We start from the raw sequence: 27,332 nt of genomic DNA on the forward strand, positions 1-27,332 counted from the left end.
GCATCCCTCTGCAAGATATCTCACTATTTTTGACTTTTCTGAGCCTGTCAAGTCCTTCTTTTGACCCATTTTGCCAAAGGAAAGGACGTTGCCTAATAATTATGCACACCTGATATAGGGTGTTGATGTCATTAGACCACACCCCTTCTCATTACAGAGATGCACATCACCTAATATGCTTAATTGGTAGTAGGCTTTCGAGCCTATACAGCTTGGAGTAAGACAACATGCATGAAGAGGATGATGTGGACAAAATACTCATTTGCCTAATAATTCTGCACTCCCTGTATCTATCTATCTATCTATCTATCTATCTATCTATCTATCTATCTATCTATCTATCTATCTATCTATCTATCTATCTATCTATCTATCTATCTATCTATCTATCTATCTATCTATCTATCTATCTATCTGATGTTTACACGCACAATACTTTTCTAATATTTTGGCTTCTAACAGCCTCTGCTGTTCTTATTAGAATTTACCATCAATGTATTTCATTGTAATTTTTCAAGTTGAAATCTGCTTCTCTCTTCTAACATTTAGTGTTTATCCCTGTGGTGGCATCAGACATGTCCTCCAACAAATATGTCCAGGACAAATTAGTTCCCGGAGGCTGGCTTACCTCCAGATCCAAGTACCAAACTGTAACTCCTTGGAGAAGGGTCTTATGGCACAGTTGCAAAATGTGTCAGAATAGCTGACAAAAAGACTGTAGCCATTAAAATAATGAAACATGAGAACCCAAAAGACCTGTTAGAAAACCAAGAAGTAAATATTGCTCCCTAGAATTTCAGTTAGAAAGATGTGTGCAGTGGATGTAAGGACTGTGATGAAATGCCTAAAAAATGTTTATTTCTGTAAAACTAATGTAAAAACCATCTGTAACCTATGTTTCTAGCTCACTGCCCTGAGAAGACTTAATGCCTATAAGTCCATCAAACACAGTATAGTTCAATGTCTTTTAGAGACAGTGGACATCTATGTCTTAAGTTTGAATATCTTGAAAAAAAGTGAAAGAAAAAAAGAAAGAAAGAAAGAAATTTCAAGCCGCTTAGTTTAAAGGCAATTCGCCCCATCATCATGCAGGTATGTTTAACTCCCTAAATGTTTTGAAAATGGACACTGATAAAATTTTATCATAACATGACATATTCTTTGATAACTTTCAGATCGCAAGAGCTCTTAGTCACCTCAACTCTACTGGAACAATAAACGCAGACCTGAAACATCAACATGTGCCACACTGAATTAAAGTAATTGACTTCGGCCCGGCCTGTGAAACCTCAGCTGCCAAAGACCCGTCCTTACCAGTAAGTAGCTGGAATCAAATTTAATCTCTTCCTCACACAGTCACACACACTTCAGTGTTTGTGCTTTATATTAGGGGTTTCTCAACTGTAGTATAACTCATACTTATCCAAATGATCAGTATTAACAAAAAACATAACAATGATTTCTTTTTGCCCTCCATCAGGTCTCCAGAGATTATAGGGCAGAAATCGTAGATGTATGGTCTCTGGGTACATCTAGGCTGGGTACATCTGAGTTACATAATGGAGACCCAAGGGCAACCCCGAGAGAAAAAGTTAGACTGTGGGCAAAACACTGCCCATCTTTTCTGCAGAGAGTTAAATTCCTGCAACAACTACCACTGGTAAGTCAAAGTACCCACCACTTCACCACTGCTCTGGTTAATCCTATCTTTAAACCTATTAGCATTTTACTTATTTTCTAACCCTTGATTTTTAATGTATTGTAAAATACAAATTTTGTAGTGCCCATTTATCCAATGTGCTAACAAGTTTTTGAGGTTTGGTTCATGGAGACAAGAGAAATAAAGTTCTCTGGATGACCTCTTCTACGTAAGTATACTTTTTGACCATTTAGTTGGCAAAAAAAGAACATGTTTCTATGGAGAACATGACACACTCAAATAAGTCTCTTTAGTTGACCTTTGTTGCTTTCTTCACTTTTCAGATCACTGAGCATCAGGCTTATGCAAATAAGTCCTGCTATGAGCACATAAATGTTTTTATTACAAAGAAGACAGCGACATCAGATAGGGGACAGAAGTGTGTGGGTCTCTGCACCAGCCCCCCTCTGACACCAGACAACCTGCGCAACAGAACTTCCCCTCCCCCCCAATTCATTAGGCCCAATCACTAGAAAAATGCTGAGACATTTACAATCAAATCACAGTTTAAAATAAAGCATCTTGAAGAAGATATAAAGGATATGGGTGGGCCAGAGGTTAAAAGAAAAATGACTGATTGGAAAAAAACGCAAGCAGAAAAATATCATATCAACACGAAAGGTCACATCATGACCAGAACAAATGCCATTATTCAACGGGACCATCTTGCGCAACCAGTGGCTATCTCGACAAGCCAGACCAAACCTACTTTGACAGGTCAAATAAGAGGCCCAGAGCAAACTACAAAGACGATAAGAGCCACATCTCTGATAACACCCTACACTACACCTACCACTACCTCCCTACACCCAAAAAATGCTAAATAAACCAGCTGTGATACTGGTGACTGGTCTTGATCAGTGTTTTCTTTTTTGTTTTGTTTTTTTTGTCACTATCTGGACTTTTGTTTCTGTAATTTGAGGTCATCACAGTTTTTAATTTACTATTTTTATATCTTATAAGCACAGAAGAGCACCTTTTAAATTTCAGTTATTTTATTTTATCTTTTGTTTGTTAAAGGTCTAGTATTAATCACAGAAAGAGGCTTACTGTCACAATATTATCATTTGTGAAAAACCTCTGTGTGCAGCTGAAGGCTAAAATGTTTTTTCCTTTGATTCAGATTTCTTGTATCCAAAGTAGAATAAAAATATTGAATAACTATACCAGTGCAAGTTTAGGTACTGTATGGTTGAAAATAACATTTGTTTTTGGAGGTTATTTAAATATATTGTGATATATATCGTTACCATTTACCATATATATCGTGTATCATGATATAGCCAAAATATATTGTAAAAACGTGCCAAATACTTTATTCTGCTATTGACTGTTGTATTAAGTTTTTTGTACCCCAGATAGTGAGCATGGACTCTGCTACAGTAGTCAGCTGGTGTCTGATGCAAGCATGACACATTTGAATGGTCTTCATATTGTATGTGCTATGTGGCAGAAAGCTATATTACAGTGTCAAAACCCCCAAAAATGCACAGGTTGAGCAAAATACAAGAACTCAAATGGAGTCTGAGCTTTTGTTTTTAATTAATTAACTAATTAATTGATTTTAAACTTTACTTTGAGAAATTTGTTGTCCAAGAACAGAAAAAATAAATATCAAAAGATTCTCATTTTAGCTGTATTTGCATATGGGGAAAAATGCTCACAGCTCATTTTGAGTTCTTTCGTAGACCTGAAACAGACCAAGTATAAAATCACTCTTACTGTAAGATATTTACATTTCAAGTAGAGTTAGCAGTTATTCTCAGAAGGTTAACACTGTAAGTCTGTCTTTTGGAATTAAAACAAGCTTAAAATAAACCAGGACTAGTAATTTATCGGCTTTTTTTTTTTTTTTTTAGATCTGTCTTGTCTTTCTTGAATGCTACCATTCTTATTCAAGGTTTGGGTTCAATGAAAGGTCACTGTCACATTACTTTTGAGTTACTTGTCCCATCAATGCTATTCACATCTGCCAAAATTTGTAAAGGCTGATTAAGAGGTATACACCATCAGCCTGAATTCAACCAGATTTTCTCCCCAGTTAGCCAGTCACTGTAAACGCTTTTCTTGTACAGAAATTAACTAGAGACTGTAGCAGCAAGTGCTGTTTCTCATGCTTGATTTAGATAAGCATGGCTGTTTTATATTCTGGAAAACTTGAATAACCCATTAGCTGCGAGCATTGGCCCTGACTGATGGCTCCAGTCCATGTGTGGATTGGGCTGCCTCAGCAGCAGTGGTAAAAGATTTAAGAGCGCCAACCTTCAGGCAGGTTCTTCTCTGCTGATAACCACGGGGGATAGCCTAACGCATGCTGCCCTTAACTTATCCTGACTAATTTATAGTGTGGCTCGCTCAGGGCACATTTCCAATGCTGGACTTCAGAGCAGGCTGCAGCCTCTCACAGCTGGCTGAACAGACTAAAGGAGCTCCGCCAGGACTCCAGAGGCTGCCACTGAGACCTGTGCCTGCCATTCTGGGCCAGTACGGCTTGGCTCTGATCAGAATGAAGTCAAAGGGAGTCATCTTAGGGAGAACACAGGGAGCGACAGGAGTAATGATAGCTCTGCCTGATAGTTTCACTTAATACACGGGACTGTTCCTGAGTATTAATCAGGAAAAAACAATTGTAGTTGTTTGTGAATTAAAGCACATATTGTCTACAATTTCATATAATCCAATTGCTAGCACATAGATCCTGTGTAATAACCAACAGTTTGTTTGTTTTCTCGATAAAGTTCCACGAGAATATTGTTTTCCTGCATGTCAAATGATGAAAACAATCAGCTCTGTGTTAAAAACAAAAAGGTGCAGGAACCTCACTATTAACACATCCTATTTTGCCTGTTCAAGAAGAAGAGTAATTTTCCTTCCTGTGCAGACCCAACAGTTTCTTGCTTAAGAGCGTATTTCTTAAGAAATATCTTAAAACTGGTTCAAGAAGAGTCACACAAATCACTGTAAAGATGCTGACTGTGTTATCATGGGATGCAGTTTGTGTTAAGCTAACTACTGAGATGTATTTGTATTAGGGTTGACACGACACTAGAATTTCATATTTAATACCAATACCTGGGAACATACTTGATACTGTTTTCAGCACCATTTCAGTAAATTTTGACTCATCTAATTTTCCTAATTTATAACAGTTAACAAATTAAATATTTCAGATTAAGTAATAGTTTTATTATACATTTTTTTTACAAATATTTAGACAATTTTATTACAGATTTTTTATTACAGATTGTCAAACTACATTTATGAACTCACTAATAAACAAAGGGTACAGCAAACAACACGATACCTAACTGATCTAAATAATGAAATTATTCTAGAAGGAGAGCATTATGGAAAGGTTAAAAATGAACTTTGGATAAAGCGTGGTATTAGTTACGCTGAAATAAAGGAGGTATAAAAAACAGAGCACTCACCAGAGTTGGGCAGTAATGCATTACAAGTAATGCGCTACTGTAATCCAATTACTTTTTTCATGTAACGAGTAAAGTAAGGGATTACTATTACAAAAAGTAATTAGATTACTGTTACTTTCCCGTAAGCACGCTGCGTTACTGCATTACTAAACTGTGGTTTTGTTTGTGAGAGTGTCTCATGACAATAACATGTTTTTAAAAAGTAACTAAGTAACTAAGTAATAAAGTAAGTAATTACTTTTGAAAATAAGTAAACAATAAAGTAATGGGATTACTTTCTTTGAGAAGTAATCAGTAATTAGTAACCAATTACTATTTTCAAGTAACTTGACCAACACTTGCAGTGACTGTGTAAGATTGAACTATTCAATTCAATTCATTTCAATTTTATTTATATAGCGACAAATCACAACAACAGTCGCTTCAAGGTGCTTTATATTGTACAGTAGATCGTAGAATAATAGATACAGAGAAAAACCCAACAATCACACAGCCCCCTATGAGCAAGCACTTTGGTGACAGTGGGAAGGAAAAACTCCCTTTTAACAGGAAGAAACCTCCGGCAGAACCAGGCTCAGGGACCAGTTGGGGTTAGAGATAAAGACATGCTGTGGAAGAGAGACAGAGATTAATAGCAGGTACGATTCAATGCAGAGAGGTCTATTAACACACAGTGATTGAGAAAGGTGACTGGAAAGAAAAAACTCAATGCATCATGGGAGTCCCCTGGCAGCCTACGTCTATTGCAGCAAAACTAAGGGAGGATTCAGGGTCACCTGGTCCAGCCCTAACTATATGCTTTAGCAAAAAGGAAAGTTTTAAGCCTAATCTTGAAAGTAGAGATAGTGTCTGTCTCCCGAATCCAAACTGGAAGCTGGTTCCACAGAAGAGGGGCCTGAAAACTGAAGGCTCTTCCTCCCATTCTACTTTTAAATACTCTAGGAACAACAAGTAGGCCTGCAGAGCGAGAGCGAAGTGCTCTAATAGGGTGATATGGTACTACAAGGTCATTAAGATAAGATGGGGCCTGAATATTTAAGACCTTGTATGTGAGGAGCAGGGTTTTGAATTCAATTCTGGATTTAACAGGGAACCAATGAAGGGAAGCCAATATAGGAGAAATATGCTCTCTCTTTCTAGTCCCTGTCAGGACTCTTGCTGCAGCATTTTGGATTAATTGAAGGCTTTTCAATTAATCACTAGTCAACTAGTCACTGCCTGCATTTTAAAGCGGATCTTACAGGTAGCTACAACTAAACAATAAATTTAATACAATAAATAATAAATTTTCTTAAATGTAGAAAAATTCAAGTTTATCATCTTGTCTGCATTTGTCTGCAGCCTCTCTCTCGTCCACTGCTCTGCCTCAGTCCATAGCTCTTCACTTCTTCAGCTCTGCTGGTCAGGCCTGAAACTGTCTGATTAATCACTCCTTTTTTGCTCTTTATTATTTCTCCAAACTCTGGATTTTCTGCTCATCTTTTATCTAACTTTAGTCCGCTAGCTTTTATGTTAATGATAACAGGTGGGTAATGTGGCTAACAGATTATTGCTAATGGGTAAAAGGCTAATGTAAATGTGTGCGCTTGCCAGGTTAACATTTATGATAACGTTTAATCCTTCAATATTTATAAAATGGGAGCTTTACTGACCTCTTTAAATTCCTCCAAAAGTGTTGTTCAGTGTTATGAATGTTAACTACTTCAACTGTTAGAGAGAAATGGAGCCGTGTGCCTGTCTGCAGTGGTGCTGATGTTGATACAATTGCAATTGAGGATCTAATTCAATTTTAATTTTAGTAACAAAAAAACCCCACATTTGCCAAAAAGGATTCCCCTTAAAAGTGACTTTGAAGTACTTAAAATAAATAACTTAAACTTGAACAGCGATGATATATGTGGTCATCACAACTTAACATTATTTATTGTGATTTAATGTACAAGAAAAGAAATATTCTACTCTTGGCTACCAAAGATAATTTCTTATGCTTATAGATTTGGTAAACTTGGTTGGAAAATGTTACTGGGCCTTTGTGTGCCGTCAGCGTGACAACATCAATCATGAAGCCGGATTTTGTTGGCAGTAAATCAATGCATTGCACCCTTTGGAGTTTCAGGAATGATTCATGAGTTACCAACAATAACAGAGACAGCAGAGCAATTATCTAATTAAAAAGTGGTTTTGCTGTACAGGGCACAAGACACTGATTTTAATTGCATGTGATAAGTCTAACATAGTAAACGGGCTTTCTGTGTCTCAGCACAAGGTCGAAGGTTGGCAGAAGGAGCTCCCAGATTCATTAGCTAATTAAAGCTGGTTTCCTAAGTGGGAGTTTTAGGTGTTGAGCTCTCTGCAGCACCTTCTTACTCTAAGACTTCAGCACGAGAAGCTCGCTGAGCTCCGAGTTCCTTAATGAGGGCTAGACCATAGATTTCTCTGATGGAAGGTTCCCCAGCGTCAAAATCGCCCAATTATATGCGCCTGTGGGGGGAAAATATATAAAATTATTAAGCTGATCATCGTTAATTAAACCTGAGGGAATTTGATCCAGTGCAGGGACTGTAGCTGAAAGTTGTTTGGACTCAAAGATAATTGGTGTATATAGTGAAGAGAATTTAAGAGACAGGTGAAGAACTGCATGTGAAAAAGTCTCGCTAACCACTTGTTTGACATCACAATGAATCCCTGTTGGCGAGAAGTAGTTTTTGTTTTTCTGGATGAGCCACTAAGAAGAAAAACTCAGATTTAAGGGGTAAGAACAACAGCAGGATAAACCACATATCAATTACAGTATATTATGTCCATCTCGTTTTTTTTCTCCAGAGTACATAATTAATCAGAGAATCAGTGCATGGGATTCCCTTTGACATGCTGTCATTAGCTTTGAACCTGCCAGTGAAACACAGCCCCCCAGGAGACTGCTAATTAGTGGAGATGCATTCAGTAACCCTGGTAATGAGTACATACATCATCATCACCATTATTTCTCATAGTTACTGCACATGAATCAATCCAATTGTTATTTTCTTTATGCACTGCATTTAATGAATGCAGTGATCTCTGAGATGATGTACTTGCAGGTGTACTGATCTTCAAAAAAAAAAGTTAAAATGGTATATAAAAAGGGACTAATATGAAATTGTAGTTTTAACACAGTTCAGTGTGATTATTTTCAAACCTGCATTAGAAACAGTGTAGCATGTGTACTCACCTTTCACACAAGTCTCTTGAATACCAGTAGAAAAGCATTGGCATTTAAAGATATGCAGTAAAATGTCAAATAAGCAATGACACTGAATGCATGCATAGAAAAGTAACAGGTCAAGTAAGGCTTCCAGCTTAGTAGTGTTCATCTTAATAAAAGAAAAAGCAAGGCACCTTTGACATTTCAACTCAAGCCTGCATGATCTGCTGGTCTCTTAAATTATCGGTTATGTCTTATTTGTATTATTTATCCTTCCCCTCGTCCTCAATTCAGCTATGCAGCAGCATTTAAAAGAGAACTTCGGGCACAGAAAGATGACACCGTCATCACAGTGTTGACACACCGACTGCGTGTCTGCTGATGCTACATTATAGAGGTGTCACTGACTCAACAGAGCAATGACTTTGCAGCGATAAACAGAAAGGTGGTGACTGACAAGATGTCGCCACTGACAACGCCATCACCAAATCCAAAGGCAATTTTCAGTTTAATGAAAGCTCTTTGCAAGCTTCTGGGAAGAAACCAGACATGCTCTGACCGTAAAACACAAAAGTTCCAGGCTATAATGTAAGCAAGGTATTTCTCAAGAATTTTTCTCGGCTATAAATCCCTACTACCACCTTGCTGACATGTATCTTTAAGCCAAGAACTCCTGTTCAGTGCAGGACATTATGTAAAGTGGTGCAATAAACATGTAACTGAAAAAAACAAAAAAATAAAACACACACTTAAATTCTACTTGCCAAATGTTTAAATCTATCACATGGTAAAACAATTTTAGGCATCATGCAGTGACACAGAACCAATTCTTTCTGATAAAAGTCAGAAAATATGGGCTTTTTACTTCAGGAGGATCTTTGTGATTGTCCTCAGAAGGATAATAATCAAATTCTTGTCCAGGTAGAGTCTACAGTAGGGATGGGTACCGGTGTCCGGTGCCATGATGGCACCGGTTCTGACATAAACGGTAGTAACCAGACCGAAAAGCAGCGCACATTTCGGTGCTTTATTTCGGTGCTTTTTTTTCCTGAGCTGTGATACACTTTAGATTCTAGCCAATCATTTTACGTTTCCGAGGATAGTAGGCGGGGCCAGGTACGTACGTTCTGTTAGAGCAGAGCTACAGATTAAAAATGTCCAAGGCGAAGCGGTCAAAAGTCTGGCTGTACTTCATAGCAAAATATGCAAACTCAGCAGCAACAAGTGCTTTAAGCTGATACTGTGATACTGTCAAAGGAGGTAACACCTCAAATCCGATGAAACACCTGGCGACGCATAGCGTTTTTTTTAAAAAGCCCAGAAATGCGCCGTATTTGATAGCTTGCTGCGAGACCTCACACCGAGCACATCTACTGCGGGTGGGTTGCCTGTTATGCAACATCCCCCAAAAACACGAAGAGGAGAGTCCTGGCCCCTAGCCCTGCCAGTGTAGCAGAAATGATGACGGATGATGATGGCAGCAGCAGCCGTTCTTCTCTGCGTGAGTAGCTAATTTACGTTGAGTAGGCTAACCACGTTATTACATTAATGCATGTAAGGTGAACTAGCAAACATCATCATAGCTACATGCGGCTGTCCTCTTGTTTGATGGCAGATACTCCTTTCACCCTGGCTAAAAAGGCTAAAATGACCAAAGAAAAAGTGGAAAACAGTTAAACATGAGAGGTTTAGGACAAAGTTTGTGTTTTTTCCATTGTTTAAGCACTGCTTCCAGCCAAGAGTGATACCATATATGCCCCATAGCTGCAGAAAAGGCTAACATTGTTATATTTTTACAAAAAACAGCTGAACATGAGAGGTTTTTGGACCAATTTTGTGTTCTCCAGTCTTTAAGCACCGGTTTGAGCACCGTTTGAGCACCGGCACCGTTTCAAAAGTACCGATTTGGCACCGGTATCGGATAAAACCTAAACGATACCCATCCCTAGTCTACAGCTTTTATTGCCATTCAGAAGATCTACGAGTTAGTGCGCATCAGAACAAAATGTCTGTGCGTTTACTTGCCATAGGACAATATGGATTAATACATTATTCTAAAGGTATTAAATATAAAAGATATGCATAAAAGGAATCGAGATATTGATGGCCAGTTACAATAGTTGGGGGCTACATGACTGCGATGTGTAGTTAAACGTGAAGGTAAACGTTAATTTACAGTGCTGGCTATGATGTACCTATGGCATAGATTTATCACAAAAGTACAAGTCATTATTGAAATATCTTAAGAATTGAAAGAATGGGTTGTTCTAAAGAACTCAATAAATTTGAATGTGGTGCTCTAAAAGGACGGCACTGATGCAATAGTCAATTCATAAAATTTCTTCTCTTTAAGATATTCTACGATCAGTAAGTGGTATTATTGTAAAGTGGAACTACAGCAACTTAGCCACAAAATGGCAGAACATATACAGGGAGTGCAGAATTATTAGGCAAATGAGTATTTTGTCCACATCATCCTCTTCATGCATGTTGTCTTACTCCAAGCTGTATAGGCTCGAAAGCCTACTACCAATTAAGCATATTAGGTGATGTGCATCTCTGTAATGAGAAGGGGTGTGGTCTAATGACATCAACACCCTATATCAGGTGTGCATAATTATTAGGCAACGTCCTTTCCTTTGGCAAAATGGGTCAAAAGAAGGACTTGACAGGCTCAGAAAAGTCAAAAATAGTGAGATATCTTGCAGAGGGATGCAGCAGTCTCAAAATTGCAAAGCTTCTGAAGCGTGATCATCGAACAATCAAGCGTTTCATTCAAAATAGTCAACAGGGTCGCAAGAAGCGTGTGGAAAAACCAAGGCGCAAAATAACTGCCCATGAACTGAGAAAAGTCAAGCGTGCAGCTGCCAAGATGCCACTTGCCACCAGTTTGGCCATATTTCAGAGCTGCAACATCACTGGAGTGCCCAAAAGCACAAGGTGTGCAATACTCAGAGACATGGCCAAGGTAAGAAAGGCTGAAAGACGACCACCACTGAACAAGACACACAAGCTGAAACGTCAAGACTGGGCCAAGAAATATCTCAAGACTGATTTTTCTAAGGTTTTATGGACTGATGAAATGAGAGTGAGTCTTGATGGGCCAGATGGATGGGCCCGTGGCTGGATTGGTAAAGGGCAGAGAGCTCCAGTCCGACTCAGACGCCAGCAAGGTGGAGGTGGAGTACTGGTTTGGGCTGGTATCATCAAAGATGAGCTTGTGGGGCCTTTTCGGTTTGAGGATGGAGTCAAGCTCAACTCCCAGTCCTACTGCCAGTTTCTGGAAGACACCTTCTTCAAGCAGTGGTACAGGAAGAAGTCTGCATCCTTCAAGAAAAACATGATTTTCATGCAGGACAATGCTCCATCACACGCGTCCAAGTACTCCACAGCATGGCTGGCAAGAAAGGGTATAAAAGAAGAAAAACTAATGACATGGCCACCTTGTTCACCTGATCTGAACCCCATTGAGAACCTGTGGTCCATCATCAAATGTACACCTCTCTGTACAGTGTCTGGGAGGCTGTGGTTGCTGCTGCATGCAATGTTGATGGTGAACAGATCAAAACACTGACAGAATCCATGGATGGCAGGCTTTTGAGTGTCCTTGCAAAGAAAGGTGGCTATATTGGTCGCTGATTTGTTTTTGTTTTGTTTTTGAATGTCAGAAATGTATATTTGTGAATGTGGAGATGTTATATTGGTTTCACTGGTAAAAATAAATAATTGAAATGGGTATATATTTGTTTTTTGTTAAGTTGCCTAATAATTATGCACAGTAATAGTCACCTGCACACACAGACATCCCCCTAAAATAGCTAAAACTAAAAACAAACTAAAAACTACTTCCAAAAACATTCAGCTTTGATATTAATGCGTTTTTTGGGTTCATTGAGAACATGGTTGTTGTTCAATAATAAAATTATTCCTCAAAAATACAACTTGCCTAATAATTCTGCACTCCCTGTAATGTTATTGGGTGGGGTCGCCAAGCGCAGAGCTAGAGTGTGAAAGTTGCTAACACTGTGCAGTGCCTCCTCTGTCAGCTGCAGCTTCATGGGATGGGTTTCCATAGTTGAGCATGTTCTAAAGGTGTACTGTGTGGTTGGCCCAGCACTTTTGTCCATGTGTGTTACTACTGACAGCAATAAAGTTGAAAAAAGGGGATTTCTTTCTGGAAAGATGTCTATTCACTTTAAGCTAGGTGAGGAAAAACAGTGAAAAAAGCACCTAAAACTCTAATCTTAGCAAAGAGGCCAGAATCGATTCACCACAGGGCTCCAATTTTTTGCTTTTCACTTCAGTCTAAAAGTCTTGGTTTAAAAAAAGACACTGCCAATTAGAGTGTTGGTAGATGGATTTTGCTACCTTCACACAGAGGTAAGCTAGCAGCTTCCACTTGTTTACTTTGTCTGTGCTAAGCTAATTGGTTGCTTGCTGTGGCCTTGTATTTAGCAGACAGACGTGACAGTAGAATCAGTCTTCTCCTCTAGCCATACATTTCTCAAAACAGCAAACTACCCATTTAAACTGCTATTTATAAACTTTGCTGTTATAAATCAAGCAGATGTCCCAATTTTTACACGAAGCTACTCAAACTGGAGCTGTAGCGTGTATATCTTTGCAGCAGCCATTGATTTCTTTTGAGTTTTGGTACATGAGAGATGAGTCATTTCTGCAGTGCCCAGCATCGTGCCCGTAGCAACACAAAAACTTACACGCTAACGCAGTCACACGCAGTATGATCACACAGCCAGCATGAATTTTTTCCTCCAAATGGTAATCAATGGCCTGTAGGATGAAGGAAACCATACCGTATCACCGGACTAAACCACAGGACTGCGAAGAGGCAGAGGCTGAAGAATAGCTGAGGTCAGTCTAACCAGTATCTACTGCATAATGAGCCCCCGTGGGGCTGCCATATTATATGTGGAAATGGTTCCAATTAGGCCATCCAGCTGTAAAGCCTCCAGGATGAGAGGGCTGGACAATAACAAAGTTGGAGGGGATGATATGGATGGGACTGGAGTACAATCAGGTGTTACCTAAGCTCTATTCAGTCACTGTGAGCATGCATTTTACTGCAGATTAAACGAATCAGGGCCTGGATTTCTTTCTCTCCACACCAAATCATTCTAGGTTAAAGACCTATAAATCCACATTATAAAGTAATACTAAAGGCCAGTAATATTATTACTATCACAGTTTTAAAATAAGAACCATAAGCAGATTAGATATTATCATGACTTTGATGAATGTATCTGCTAAATTCTGACTGACCTCTAAAGCCCTGTGACCTTTAAAAAATGATTTGGGTGGATTGAGCATAACCATTAAGCAGGTAGAAAGCTTGCCTGCTTAACACAATCATTCATCTCTCTGTAATCATACAATAATGTCAAATGTTTATATTAATTATGTGCTTTTTCATAATTGTCACTGTTCTTTTGAAAGATTTTCCATTTCAGTGAACTATCGAGGACGCTTTCATTTTCTGACTGTGTACGCTCTCATTATTTTCCTGCATAGTTTCATTGCCACTCCTCACACGTTATCAGTCTTTGTCACAAAATGTCTTAACATTCATTTGCTTGCAGGGAAGAAAATGGGATAATCATTCTAGGAATAAACCAGTGTTTGAACAAAAAGTATCACACTCTCTTTGGAGAATTTGAAGGGCGGTGCGTTAATGTGATTCTGAGTGGCTGGCGTTCTCTCCTCGCCTCTCTCGTGCTGTGTCATGAGCAGTGTATGTGCCAGCAAGAGGAGAAATGACCCTTTCTCCCTGTAGTGGTGTTGCATTATCAAATAACTTCTGATTGAACATTGGAGAGGATTGTTTTTTCCATCGGCCCACTATTGATTAGCCTATGTTTAGCCTACTAGTCTATGTTTATAGATTTCGATGCGGATCTTGGCCCAAGCAGAACTTAAAATTTAAAACACATGCAGCACAGGCCTAATAATAAAAATATTCCTATATGACAAGGCAGCCTCACACACTTTTCTTAAATTGCTTTTGTTCAGTGTGTGTGTGTGTGTGTGTGTGTGTGTGTGTGTGTGTGTGTGTGTGTGTGTGTGTGTGTGTGTGTTTGTCTATAACTTAAACACTCCACGAACTACCGCGTGTTTGTTTTGTCATGCTTGGCGAGCTCAGAACATTTAAATATCTCCGTTCATTATCAACCTCGCTGCCTTGAATGCAACCGAGTACAGCTATTAATCATCATATCCATTTGTTTGTTTGCTCGCCTGTGCATCCACACACAATTTGCATCTTCTAAAATATGAATTTGTTGAAAGCAAAAGGGGGGCAATCCCACTGCAGACACAAAATGGCACAAGGGGGCTAGTTTTTGTCCGGTTTTCTGCGAATTCTGGGTAAATAACGACTTTCCATGCTAAAAACATAGCTGGCCACAACATCAGTATGGCTCAGCTCTAACTTCAACAGAAAATGTTTGATTTCTTGGCGATACTATAAAGTACAAATCTGCCAAGAAGGCATCTTATAATCTTGACATGTGGCAGTGCAGGAGCAGAAAGACACCGTGTCCTCTTACAGTTTTTCTCAAATGTTAAAACACAAAAGCCAATCCTGTAACCCAAATGACCAGTAGTCTAAACACATTTACTAAATGTAGCCACCATATTCCAGTACCATAAACACATGTCACATGAAGACACAATTCACAAAACACAACCCTCTGTACTCATAAATCTAAACACATTTTTCCTTGCTAAAACACATGTTGCAAAACAACTCTGCTCATATCCTCAAATGAAAGCCCATGTGATGCAAAATTCTTGCCACAGTCACCAATCTTTGAACACAGGGAACACACCTGGCGTCATTCACTACACACAATGACTCAAAATTGAAGACACTTGTTGCTAATGCTGTACCCACATGTAAAAGCAAGTTCAGAGTGCACAGTATGCTGAAGGTTCCAAACAAACACAATGGATGAAGGCAGAGTCAGGGGAAGAGGAATTTGATGCAGAGGAGGGAGAAGAGCTGGCCCTGGAAGAAGAGGAGCAGGCCAATGAGGAAGAGGAGTTCAAATGAGAGGAGGAAGAGGAGCGACCAACGAGGAAGAGGAGAAGGCCAACATGGGAGAGGAGAAGGTCCAGGAGGGAGAGCAAGACAACCTCGCACCATCATTACGGACGAGATGCGAGCAACAGCTCAGCGACATGATGCCGCACAGTGATTGTGGTGTGTGTGTGGTGTGAATAACGTAAATAAAAAAACTTCACACCCTGTTCATGTTTTCAAGATTACTGTTGTGTGCAATAGATTCTGTTTTTGCATTGAGTTGTGTTACAGTAGTGTACGTACATGCAGGATTTTCTATAGATTTATACTACTCATATGAAACTCACAAATCTAAATGCCTAATCCTCTGCAGAGATCTACGACGATCCGTTACTGTATAGCTTCTAAAATATGCATTGGCAGTTATGAAACAAAGAACCTTCTCACAAATTGAGCATTGTGTTTTCAATTGTTTTGCTGTAGTGTGTAATGCTGTGTATAGTGTTTACAGTTTTGACAGCTTCGAGCTGCTCTCTTGGTGTGGGAGTTTGAGTTTTGCAGTGGGAAGGTGTGGTTGTGTTTATGTAGCTTTAGAGAAGGGTGTTGTGTTTGGACATTGGGGGACCTGGTGGTAACGTTTGTGAAATGTGTTTTAGCATTTGAGAAAAACTGTAATATGGCAGTGTTCAGTACTCTTGGCTAACTCAACCGTCAGGACTGCGACAGTTAAGGCAAGACAACTAATAATAATGTCGTTTATTCTGCAGATTTCCCCTGTTTTACTTTAACTTCGAAAAATCTATTTCCGAATGCAATTGGCTGCCCATTTGAAAATAACACACACAGTGTCCATATGTTAAGCTTGAAAACTGAACAAAAAGGCTCTTTTGGAAGGGTTGTTTTGGGCTGTAAAGCTGCAGAGCGAGACGATGTTGCTGTATTCCTTTTTTGCCTCCCACCTGAGGCTGTTGCTCTATTAAGTTGCGGTAGCTGGGCTGGCCACTGACTGCCTAATAACAGACCACACACTGATGTGGTCTGATGGGCTTTGGGGGTGATTTAAGTTCTTTAAAAGCCTTCATGATCTCCAGGTTTGTCCAAGTGCACAAGTCGATACATTTGTATTTGTGCCTGCCGCAGATGGCCTCATGTTGTCTATACGTGTGTGGGTTTCATCACACAGCTCAATACCAACTTTCACAATTCCCCAAGACCTCGCTGAGTCTTGAAGCAGTTCTAGTTATCTAATCTTGCAGGAGCTCGCTGTGTGCAGGTACCATACAGCGCTACATTCAGCTGGCTTTCTGGATATATCCCAACATGCCGAGGAGACTGCTGTTATTTGGGTCATGTTGATCGAGGTGGAATGGAGTTATCCAAATGCTGAATTTTCATTGATCTGCTGCACCCATTTAGACCTGTTTTTCTGGGCAGAAAACATGTGTTTTTAATCACGATTTGGCATCCTGTCAGCACGAGTTGTGTATTTGTTACAATAATGCTATCTTATCTCTTATTCGACTGGTTTACGCGGAAAACTAGGTTGGTGTGCACTGAATAATTCAGTGTTTAAGAGGGTAACAATAGGAGACATTTCTCATCACAACAATGAAATTGCAAGCGGTTGCATCATAGCACAACACTTCACTCCTTTTAACCTTACAACACGATATCATACACGTCTGAAGAATCTGCTCTGTATACATGTGCGTTACATTTTGCATCCCCATTAAGAACTGCTGCAAGCTACTGTTGCACACAGGCCTTTTAGCATTTCGGAAAAGATCACATTTGAATATTTTTGCGCATATTTTATGCTTGCGTGTCGTAAAACAAGGCATTCATTACTCCTGAAGCCAGCAGTTAGTAGGTGGTGCAGAAGGTCTCTCTTAGTCTGAAAACCATGTAGAAATGACTAAACAATAACTCATTCACAAAGCATTTTCATAGGAGATGCTTTTTCAGCACATTTTTTTAGGTCAGTCATTTGTATGCTTGCTTGGTTTGTAAGAATTAGCTCTACAAAAAAATGCCAGGGGCACAAATGTAATTGCAGAACAGGGTGGGGAATCCAAGTCAATATTGATGCATTTATTGATGCACCCACTCCATGACATGTTGGTCAGTCACAGGAGCTCGTTCAGTGAGAGACTGAGATTACCGAAAAGCACCACTGAACGACACAGGAAATCATTCCTGCCTGTGGCCATCTCCCTGTACAACGCATCCACTTAACACACTGTTTGCTGCTACAACTACACATGTTTCTTTTCCAAATATTTATTTATAAGTGACTTATGTATGTATGTATGTATATATATGTATATATTGTACTATTCTTAGTTAGCGTATTGTCTGTCTTGTCTTAATGTTGGTTTAAAATGGAGCACTGTAACAAAAAATAATTTCCCCCAGGGATCAATAAAGTATTCTGATTCTGATTCTGATTCTGATTTAAGGGCTTCCGAAAACCACCAAATATGTGTTATTATCTTTGAAGTGCCATTTCCCTTGCGTGTAAGTAATCACATACAATGATAGTGTGTCATGGCTGGAACTGCATCATCAATCTGAGAATGATTCAGCAGCTAATGCCCTAAATTGAAATGAGAGAAAACGCAGACCGCCGAATTTCTGCTTAGTGTCATTACAGAACAAAGCTTGTGCCACAAAGGGCAGAAGAAATGCTGCGAAAGGCTTACATTAGATTTAGAGCAACAATGATGAGCAAAGCCTTTGCTGTATTAAGGGTAACAAGCTCATCCTGCATCATCTTAGGCAGGAAATTCAAGGATCGCCTACTTTGCAGGCATAAGTAGAAAATACAGTGGGTGCTTTTTTTTCTTTTCTATATTTTAAAGGTGCATTCTCACTTAATAATTTATGTTCCAATTTCTTGCTCAACACACACACACACACACACACACACACACACACACACACACACACACACACACACACACACACACACACACACACACACACACACACACACACACACAAATTCGGTCTCTAACGTGTTTATCATCCAGGGCACAGGAGAGACGCAGTATGCTAGAACAGAATAGCAAAAGCACTTACTGTTAATAACAATGTTTGGAGGTGGGATGCACAAAAAGATTGCCTATTGTAAATATGTTGTGCAGCTTGGGGCCAGGATACACAGACACTGCTGTAATCTACCTCAATGCAGGAGATTATCACAGCTTCAGCATTCAGACTAAAGACCGAGGCACATTAAGGCACGTGTTTTGCGCATGGTGTTACCTGTGATTGATGACTGAAGTGTTCATTACCCGAGTCCCTATACTCCACTATTACACTGTCTGACAGGCTCCATAAACACATGAACAGCTATGTGCTTAAGCTGTAATTGTATAGCACAGGAGTCCAGTGGAGCAGCAACATAAAGCATCATCAGCCTTACATCATACACCAATCAGGCACAACATTATGACCACCTGCCTAACATTGTGTTGCTCCGCCTTTTGCTGCAAGAACAGCCCTGACCCATAGAGACTTAGACTCCACTAGACTTCTGAAGGTGTGCTGTGGTATCTGGCACCAAGATGTTAGCAAGTTTCGATGTCGGGCCTCAATGGATTGGAATTGTTTGTCCACCACATCTCAGAAATGCTCGATTGGATTGAGATCTGGGGTTATTTGGGGGCCAAATCAACACCTCAAACTCATTGTTGTGTTTGTCAAACCATTCCTGAATAATTTTTGCTTTATGGCAGAGTGCATTATCCTGCTGAAAGAGGCCTCAGGCATCACAGAATACTGGATGGCAGGACCCAAGCTTTCCCAACAGAACGTTGCCCAAAGCATCACACTGCCTCTATCGGCTTGCCTTCTTCCCACAGTGCATCCTAATGATCTGACCCAGCCACCACGACTTGGCTCTTGTCATCAAACTCACTCAAATCCTTACGCTTGCCCATTTTCCCTGCTTCTAACATCAACCTTGATTAGAAATGAAACACAGACAAAAAAGAAAAATGTCAAATAATCTTTTTACAGACTTAATTCAGTTTTGTGTAATGCTATTTCACCCCTGCTTGTGTTTCACAGACTATTGGAGTTCATCTTTATGAATTAATGTTTACTTTCAGAGTTGACTGAGTCGCTGATTGAGTCATTTATTCATCGTATAAAAGCAAAATGTGCATCGCAGTTATTTACTGTTGTCATTATTTGGGGTTTCTGTTTAGTTACTTCCTGATTTAATTTGAAATCACTCACTTGAGTTTCAGTAGTTTTACTTCTAATCTTGGTTTGTTTTCCCTGCTTTTTTTAAACACCACCTGCCAGTAGTTATGAATCACTCTCTCCAGATTGTCTTGTCATTCTTCACAGCCAAGCTTTCCTGTCGCTTTCAGAGCTATATTTTCCATGTTTTCTTTTGTTCCTGATTTGCATTTGTTTATGGATCATTGTTCAGAGTCAGACTCTGCCTGAGTGCCTGTGTGACCTCAAGATAGTCGATTACAGATTTCGATTTTGGATTTTATCTCTGCCGCCCATGTCCAGCATTCGGATCATCTGCCCAGTGAATCTGTTACAATAGTTAATGGTGCGGTCATAAAATGTCTTGTCTTGAGCTGAAAACCACAGCAGTGTTGTGACAGGGACAGTATCAAAATCCCACGTTTGAAAAAAGATGGGAACTTCTTAGTTGCCTGAGTAATGTTTCTTTCTTTAAATACTAGTAGACTGCCATGTCTGAAAATATAATGATTGGCTGTTGCTTTGATGACATATTGCCTGAAAAGCGTGCTTTATGTTGTAGCTATTGTTATAAACCACTGGTGTGTGTATTTTTTTTATTACTAACCAGGCAAAGGAGAAGGATCTTCTGTATATTCAATATGCCCCCGGTGGCATGAGCTTCTCCAGGCTTACTGTCTCAACTCTCTTCTTTCTCTGCCAAACTCTATCATGAACACACACATGCACATAATTTCATCTTCCTTCCCTTCTTCTTACTCTCCTGTCCTCCTCCAACTCCACCTCATCTCCCAACCCTATCTCTCACAGGCAATTTCTCCCTGCCTCTTATTTATTAACTCTCTCCTCTTCTCCACCCCGTCTCTAGCCTCACTTCTTTCCCCTCCTTTCTTTCATTTATCTCCCTTATGCTCTTTCTTCTTCTGTCTTTTTCTGACTGTCTTTTTCTTGTGGGTGGATGAGGAGCTGGGGGTGGGGGGTTGCACTGGGGTGTTTCTGTGTGGCCGTCTGCAGATCTGGAAAGGACATCCTCTCAGTTTAATTCAAGTCAACCCCGGCCTCCTGGTGCTCCGAGACGCAACGCAGCATGTGTGGCAGCTCTACAGAGACAGCCAGAAGGAAGAGACAAGTCTCATCTGCATATATGCATGTGTGTTTTTATGTGTGTGTGTTTGCCTGCTTAAGCTCATGTCAGTGTGTGAGAAGGAGGAGTGTGTTTGAGCCAAGCATCTTTCAGCAGTTCCCTGCAGATGGAAAGAGTTAATTTCACCCTGGCAGCAATCATGGCTGTCCATAAATCTATGATGAGAAGCTGCTATGTTGATTAGTCGGCGCTAATTAAAGGGGTTTGGAGTGCTATCTAAATTATTACCCAACATAAGCTATTTGCTCTAAGCTTGGTGGAGAGACTGTAAATAAAGCTATGATCATGAAGTGTTATAGTGTTGTGCCACTTTTTTTTTTTACATGTTAGAGGAGGCAGTTTGCCTTTAAGGACACCGACAGTGGCAATATTCTTTAAAAAGTCCAAGAAAGTTAACTCCTGTCGTTTAAACATGTAGTGCATAGTGCAAGGTTGTTGTGTTGAATATTGTAAGGCCTTGCTCTTAGAGTCTGTTAAATGCTTTTTGATGGTCAGTCTCGGCACAGACCGTGCGGATATGTAAGTGCACTTACAGACCTCTGCAGTTACATCATTACAGCTGATGCATGGACCTGTATGTGCATTTGACACAGCTCCTTGTTTGTTGTTTGGCTTTTTGGTCTGTTACCCTGAAGTCAGTCATTTTCTTTTCAGCCAAAACATTTACATTTAAGACAGAAGAATATCATTTGGCTTTATACTCAAGAGCAGGCACATTTGGCATTTATCTGCATCCATGATCTCCATGTACTCGCACAGATATCCGCTAATTAATGGTTGTGGACAGTGTGCAGAGGAGATCCTGTGTGGATTCTGTGGCTAAATGCTGAAATCAGTGTGGTTACACAACCCTGTTGCTGAATAAATGCAATGATTTTATAATATAATGCAGTCTTTTTATGTGTTAAATCGTGTTGGAGAAATCCTGAGAGGTTTTCACTCATGTGGTATTACCACTTAGTAGACCCAGTTGTGATATGCAGGGCGATTCACTGCAAATTGGTGCAGATGAAAACAGAGGGGACTACACACATTTACGGAGCGTATTAGGCCACGTTTATGATTTTTTTCACTAGCCTAATCTCTTCCAGATAAGGTGAGCACAACTTTTTCCCCTTTAGTCACAAAAAAGGAGCAGCAAGATCTTGTCCTCTCTTTCTAATTCAGAAAAAAGTTCCCAGACAGGCCTTGGAGCATCCACAAATGCAAACAGGAGATGCCTAATCATGGTGAGCTGCAGGGTCAAGTCAAGGTATCGTGCAGCTTATGACTCAAATAAGTTTCACAAATTTATTTATAAAGGTTTCTGAGGGGAACGTCATGAGAATCCAGTCAATAATTGTTGAGGAATTTCCGATTATGAAAAGTGAAGAGTTCACAAAAGTCAGCAGTGATCTAAACTAAGAATGTCTTTGCAGAAGTTTGTGGCAGACCATCCAGCACTAATCTGTTGTTGTCACCTTCCCGAAGGAGGTTATGTTTTGTGTGACTGTAATCACCATAGCTTTGAATGAATACTGATAAAACTTTGTAGGGGTGTAGAGTAGGGTCATGTTAACAATCCATTAAAATTTGGCTTACATCATCCAAGGTACACCTTAAAGTACATTAAAAAAAGGATAAAGGAAGCCAAATGACCGTACAGAAAAAACAAATACTACAGTACATCAGTGAAAGTAAATAACACCTAGAGCGTGAACAGCCTTGATGGTTTGTGCTCTCGATGTGCTTCTTGCAAAAAATTAGCAAAACATATGTCAAACTTGTGTCTTTGCCAAATCAAAAGTAATGGTAGGCCTGTTAACCTTGACTGTCCAAACAAAAACCTAGTAGCACACTAAGAAAATAGCTGCTTGTAGTAAAAGGACATCTAAGAGCTGTATTTATAGTCTACCTTTTCACAAAAGCATGAATTTCTATTAAACCACTTTTTTCAATGAATTTTTGTTTCTACTGGATTTCTCTTTATAAATTAAACCCTTTATCTAAATATCAGGCAAGTTTAATTAGTTGGTGTTTTGATCTTAGTTAATGGTCCATAAGTTATCTAAGACCTATACTGTATACTGCAAAGCGGTAGCAGTGGGTTGCATATATGCACTAGTACGGCGATGTAGTAACTTGCGATATTTTATTTCAAGCTAACATGAAAATAATCACAAAAAGTGTTTAAAGAGACATTTTGAACACATTTACATGTAAATATTAGCCACCTAGCCATAGCCATAGAGCAGGGGTGTTGAACTCCAGGCCTCAAGGCCCGGTGTCCTGCAGGTTTTAGATCTCACCCTGGGCCAACACACCTGAATCAAATGATTAGTTCATTAGCAGGCCTCTGGAGAACTTCAAGACATGTTGAGGAGGTCATTTAGCCATTTAAATCAGCTGGTTGGATCAAGGACACATCTAAAACCTGCAGGACACCGGCCCTCGAGGCCTGGAGTTCGACACCTGTGCCATAGAGGGACTGGAATGTACTTCATGCCTTCCTTGTTCACTACCGACTTCTTGGCTTCAAACATATTGTCTCCCCCTGCTGGTACTACAACTTTGTGTCCATTTCACGCTTTAGAGAGGCAAAGTGTGAAATGGACTTGGTTGACCTGCGTTTGCATTACATGCACATCCGTGATATCCTAGTGCTAACATGTTTTATTTTGCTCATGTTTTATAACAGTAAAAAGCTTAGAGCCATCATATCTATATTTATATCTATATTTTCTTTGAGAGCTGTAAGGAGGAGAAATCTGAGTCTGCGAGTGATTTAACATTGAAATCTTTTCCAGTTGTTGTTCTCCCCTCACTGTCTAATCATTTCCAGCTTTTACACCTTCAGATTATTGCCTCGGCTTTGTCATCAGCAGCCCTGGGTCTTTGAGCTCTTGCACCTTGCCTTCCCCATCTTACTCCCCTACCCAGCCTTCTCCCGCTGCTGTTCTCTACATATATATCAACCTCTAATAATATCAGAGGCCAGGGGGATCATAGACAGAGGAGGTAAGTGGATCTGCCAGATCATTTTGCCCCTGTCGTCTACCTAATTCCTCTGCTGGATTTTCTGGGAAATGTAACTTCTATTGGACAGGAAACAAGACATAAAGAAGAAAGACAGCCGTGATAGAGTGAGGCTGAGAGTAAGAAAGATTTAACCACATCCTTTGAGTGTTAAATTTAGCTCTCCTGTAGAAAAATAGATAAATAAGATAAGATAAGATAGAACTTTATTAATAAAAGAAAAATAGATAAATAAGATAAGATAAGATAGAACTTTATTAATAAAAGAACTTTATTAAAACTTAGAACTTTATTAAATAAAGCTGCTGTGTAAGTAACAGGAAAAAAGAGAACAAAGCAAGATTGCCAGGTTCAGCCCAGCTGTTTCTAAGAGATACACACAGATAAAATCTATTGTGATATTGGAAAAACACTTCTAGCTACATTTGCATTGCACCTAACAAGAAAGTCAATATCTTACATATCTCATATTGTTCATTATGTTTATGAACTCAATTTCTTTTTGTTTTGCTATGAAAAAGATATGAAATAGGTAGCATCACATGATCAGTTGTGCGAAAATGTGTTCACCCGAGCACCACGAGAACAATGCGATACTCACAAGCAGTGCTGTCCCCTTCCACTGCAGGTACAGGCGCCTCCTAGAGCGTATTCCCTTCTTCCTTGCTCTTTGTCTCAGGCCTGCCGTTAATTGGCGTCCTTCGGGGAGCAGAGATATGTTTGTGTGTGGGTGTAGCTGGTCAAGCTGAGTGGAAGCCGTGACACGGGGGTGACATCCGAACTCCTGCAACAGTTTCACTTCCTCTGGGCTGGCCCCTGGGGAAACAAGAGCACGAGAGATGTGAGTAAGAATGGTCCTCCTCTTGCTAATACAATGAGGGGCATTGAGGGAAGGAACGAGCAGGATGGTTGCTGGGCGGAGGAGCTGCCACACTACGAGAGCCACGCGGTCATTCTCGGTGGCCGTGTGACAGATTTTCTGTTTGCATCTGGACAGCTGTCAGGAAAGATAATCATTGTGTGTGTGTGTCTGTTCCCAGCTTAAGCTGCATGCTGCTTGACAGACAAGAAATAGTTTTTTGACTCATGGGGTGTGTCTCATGGAGTGCAATCTGCTAGTCTGTGTTTTGGTCAAGCTGTAAGTCAGGCACCTGCATGGCCTCCAAGAAAAATTATTATTTTATTTGTTTTGCTCCCTGGGGAAAAAAATGAATCACAAAAAAGCACTTTAACAACTTGTTCAACCCATCAGCTATTAATAGCTGCCTTCCTCTTATGCGTGGCCTCTGGGGAGCATCATTTCAAAATGTCCATTTGGAAGAAATGAAAGAAACACACCAGCTGCACTTCTCACTCACTCTACCACAATTCCTCTACATGCCTCCTCCCCTCCTCCTCCTCTACCGCTCTCCATTATTGATGAGACTTCCTCTGGCGTCCTCATCTGCCACTGTGTTGGTTGTACTCGCCTGTGGGCAGCCGCTGCGGATGTACAAGGGGAACAGCTGATGCCACACGAGGCAAAATAAGACAAGGGTCGGACACGTTAACAGCCTATTGACAGGGTGCAATCCAGAGGGCATGCTATGCTGCAGGCTTGTTACTGGCTTAATTTAAATTCAACAGGGGCTGTTTATAAGGGGAGCAAGCAATTATCTCAAAAACACGGGAAATGCCCCTTCTGTTGGACTCATCCCGAGCACAAGAATGTGAAGCACGCTCGGCAGCATAAAATGGGAACAACTAAAAATGAAGCCATTGGAAATGAATATGAAGCTACTGTAATTGAGGTGGAAGAATCAGCTAGTACAAAGACAGGCTGAAAGACGTCAGAGATGAATATCCCCCACATTGAGGACGACCTGCACATTACACTACTTCAGTATTTCTGTATAATACCTCCTTGTCACGTTTTCTTAGATTTATAGTGTTTATATTATTTATTAATGCAAATTCATTCTGTTTTTTTTATATCACTGTTGTACGTGTATATTTTTTTATCTCACAGTATGAGGACCTTTTACTCTGACTTTGTTGTTTATTTATTGTAGAATATACTATTTTTATTTTTTCCACATTCTAACTATCCATCTATCGGCAAAGCAAAAAGAACCCTATGGTAAATTCATATGTATTCTCCTGGTACCTACAACATCACTCACAAACACGCGCCCTCTGTCTCCATCACACAATGTTGTATTGTGCTTTGACATGACAGAGATGAAAGACTGCAAACCTGCACCTCTTGCACAACAGGGAACAATATATTATTGTGCTACCAATGCTACTTTATTTTCATTGAGTTGGTTGTGAAGTGTCACGGTTATTCCCAGAGCCACAGCAATATCGGACTTCTAAAAAAATGTTTTAGAGATATATGATTAAAATAGCATGGGAAATTAAAAAACACACACACCAAAAAAATAATAATGTGATGTGAACAGACAGCTGTCAGGGCCAGTGAAACTGGAAAACTAAAGGAAAAATATTTTTAAGTATTCAAAGGGACCTTGTTACCCAGTAGGCACAAACAGCAATAATGTTCAGGTTATGCAGTTGGGTGACCAAAGGAAGAATCTCAAGCTGTGCTGTAGGTCATCAGGGGTTCAAGATAAAACCCAGCACTAAACCAAAATAGGTAGCTATGGTTACAACAGTACACCGCTGATAGGAGCTGTGGTACATCACAAATAATGGCATTGATGCTGACGTTAGAGTGCTTTAGATGTTTGCCGGAGATTGTTGCATTTTATTATTTACCCACCAACATCTCTACATTTCCACATGCGGAATTGTTGAGCTACATCTGTGATTGGCTGGCAGCACTGTTTACCACGCCTCCACTGACCAAGACAATGGCTTCTTGAAACACAACTCAGCATCTACATGGCAGCATAATGTCTTTGTGCTCATCACAGCTAGAAGCAGTCCTGCATCGACTCTTCGAACAGTTAAAAAATAAAAAGGGAAACAGTGATAAAGGGCTACTGCCATTCTTAAGTAAAGCATCTAACTACAACTAAGTCTTAAAACAACAGAGTGATGCATTTGATGTGGTATTAAAATGTCCAAAGTACTTGAAAACTCATTCAAGCACCAACTCCATACTCCAGCAGCTGGCTCTAACACCATTCAACCACTGTTCTATCATGTTCTGCTCCATGACCAGACAGCAAACACTTAAAAACACACCCTCTCTCTCTGTCTCACACACACACACACACACACACACACATTGAGGGAGACACACTTTTCAGACAATCTCACCACTGCGCAGAGGGCCGCGGTGGCTCTAATACGAAATGACCACTGTGACCACGTCAATCTGTGCATCTGACAGTGACGGATGAAGAGCCAAAAACCTGAAAATGTAAGATTGGATTCTGGGAGCAAGGAGAGGAATCAGAGACAGGCTAGCGTTGGTATTGATTGACTTCAAACATACTAATGTAGCCCATCAGAACACAGGTGGGGGTGCACTTGCTTTCACACATGCTATTTTTTGCACGCACGATCATTAAGGAGCGATAATTCATAACCCAGAAGTTGTCTTACATGAACAAAGCCTGACTTGCAGACAAAGAAGCAAT

The 27,332-nt window shown here is 40.0% G+C and overlaps 1 protein-coding gene across 3 annotated transcripts in view; it reads right to left on the bottom strand.

The window, feature by feature from the left end:
• The window catches only part of LOC146653896 (galactosylgalactosylxylosylprotein 3-beta-glucuronosyltransferase 1), a 94,837-nt gene that overhangs the window by 38,862 nt on the left and 28,643 nt on the right, over positions 1 to 27,332 (bottom strand). For all 3 annotated transcript variants that reach the window (XM_085380204.1, XM_085380205.1, XM_085380203.1), the window contains exon 2: positions 24,344 to 24,558. The gene's annotated coding sequence lies outside the window, so the exon portion shown is untranslated. The remainder of the gene's footprint in view (positions 1 to 24,343; positions 24,559 to 27,332) is intronic.

The sequence above is a fragment of the Rhamphochromis longiceps genome, linkage group LG14 (genome assembly GCF_057381845.1).
Source record: "Rhamphochromis longiceps isolate RC_006_pf linkage group LG14, R_longiceps_female_GT1.1, whole genome shotgun sequence".
Lineage (NCBI taxonomy): Eukaryota > Metazoa > Chordata > Actinopteri > Cichliformes > Cichlidae > Rhamphochromis > Rhamphochromis longiceps.